Source organism: Tupaia chinensis, unplaced genomic scaffold (assembly GCF_000334495.1).
Source record: "Tupaia chinensis unplaced genomic scaffold, TupChi_1.0 Scaffold149501_1, whole genome shotgun sequence".
In the NCBI taxonomy this organism is placed as follows: Eukaryota; Metazoa; Chordata; class Mammalia; order Scandentia; family Tupaiidae; genus Tupaia; species Tupaia belangeri.
In genome coordinates this window covers 342,904-345,025 of record NW_006209345.1, presented here as the reverse complement: position 1 = coordinate 345,025, position 2,122 = coordinate 342,904, and the positions used below count along the sequence as shown (strand labels likewise).

The 2,122-nt window shown below is 47.7% G+C and overlaps 1 pseudogene; it reads left to right on the top strand.

The window, feature by feature from the left end:
* Positions 1-975: 975 nt before the first annotated feature.
* LOC102468352 (60S ribosomal protein L7a pseudogene) lies at positions 976-1,763 on the top strand (annotated as a pseudogene).
* The last annotated feature ends 359 nt before the right edge of the window (positions 1,764-2,122 follow it).

Below are 2,122 nucleotides of genomic sequence, written 5' to 3'. Positions count from 1 at the left end.
ATAATTGCTTAGGCACCAGGATTAAGGAGAAGATTTGAGGATAAGGAAAATGTGGTTCCTGACCTCAAGGACTTTCAGGTCAAATGGGGGGAGACAAACAGGGAAATACTAGGTTGTCAGAAAAGTCATGACATGCTTTTCTGTGTTTTTCTACGCAAAATGCATCATGACTTTTCTGACAACACAATAATTACCAGGTGAAAAAACTGAGTGTTGGCCCAGCATGGCAGTGTGTGCTGGTTGATACTTGGGCACGCTGAGGCCACATGGGAGCCCAGGTTCCATTCCTGGCTCATCATATAAAGCTAGGCATGGCGTCATGTGCTTGTAGTCCCAGCTACTCAGGAGACTGAGCTAGGAGGATCACAGCAGAGTGAGGCCCTCTCTTCAGAAAAAGAAAAAAAAAAAAAAAAAAGTATTGAGACCTAAAGTGATTGATCAAGTCCCAAGGTGAAGCTAGGGTATGAACCCAAAGCTCCTGACTCTAAGCCCCATACAATTTCCAAAACACCACCTACCTTTACATAGAAGGGGCCATTTGAGCTGGGTTTCATGGGATAAGCAGGAGTTCTCCAGGTGGCAAAGCAGTTCAGGCACAGGAAGTAGTAAGAACAGAGGCCAGGAGACGTGAAGTTGGAGGGTGCAGTCAGGAGGCAGCAAGCAGGTTGGTGGGGCTGTTTCCAGAGAGACTCAGGAGAGTGTCTGGAGCCTGGAGGTAAAGGAAGGGCCTGCATCTTATCTTCTAGACAAAAAGGAGCCAGCAAAATATTTAAAGAAGGACAATGACGCAATTAAATATGTGCCCAACTATACTAAGATCCTGTGTGTATGTACCTTGGAAAAATGAGAAAAGGGCTATGCCTCCACTTTCCAGCTGAGTTATGGGGAGAAACAACATGGACAAGGGGGAGGCATCTTCCAAAAGTTCATGGAAATGCTTATCAAAACACTATGGCTCTCCTCCAGCTGCCCAAGATGTCAAAGGGAAAGAAGGTCACGGGGATGAAGGTGGCTCTGGCTCCTGCTGTCATGAAGAAGCAGGAGGCCACGAAGGTGGTCAATTCCCCTAGTTGAGGAAAAGCCTAAGGGTTTTGGCATAGGACAGGACATCCAGCCCAAAAAGGACCCTACCCACTTTGTCAGAAGGCCCCTCCACCTCTGACCGCAGTGGCAGAGGGCTGTCTATGAACGGCTGAAAGTGCCTCCTGCAATTAGCCAGTTCCCCCAGGCCTGGAGTGCCAGACAGCTACTCAGCTGCTTAAGCTGGCCCACACAGGCAGGCCAGAGGCAAAACGAGACTGGTGGCCTGGGTGCAGAAGAAAGCTGCCAGTTAAGGATCCCCTTTTAGGGGGAGAGAGATCCCCACTAAGAGACCACCTGTCCTTTGAGCAGGGGTCAACACTGAGACCACCATGGTGGAAAACAAGAAGGCTCAGCTGGTAGTGACTGCACAGGTCGTGGACCCCATCAAGCTACTTGTCTTCCTGCCAGCCCTGTGTCTTAAAATGGGGGTCCCCTACTGCATTATCAAGGGGAAGGCCAATCCACAGGAAAACCTGCACCACAGTCGCCTTCACACAGGTGAACTCAGAGGACAAAGGCACCCTGGCTAAGCTGGTGGAAACCATTGGGGCCAATATAACGACAGAGGTGATGAGATCTGCTGTCCCTGGGGAGGCAATGTCCTGGGCCCCAAATCCGTGGCTCACATTACCAAGCTGGAAAAGACAAAGGCTAAAGAGCTCGCCACTAAACAGGGTTAAATGTACGCTGTTGAGTTTTCTGTACATACATATAATCAAATGCTCTCCTCTGACCCCCTCCCCCAAAAAAGACAGAAAAAGGAAACACTACGCATGGATTTGAAATGTTTTCACACTAAAATAAACTTATACTTTCATTCCGTTTTTCCACGAACGTTTTGAAGACCTCCATAATGTCACTTAGAAAGAAAACATAGTGTGTTAGTTAAGTCATTTAGTAGACTGGGTTTTTTTTCCCCAATGTTCTTTGAAGATTAGCATCTTCTTTTTGTCTCATAGGAACCTCAAACTATAATTAGGGTGGGTTCTGGTTTTCCTACTCGACAGGTAAGGGAATGGATGTCTGGAGGGTTTGGTGA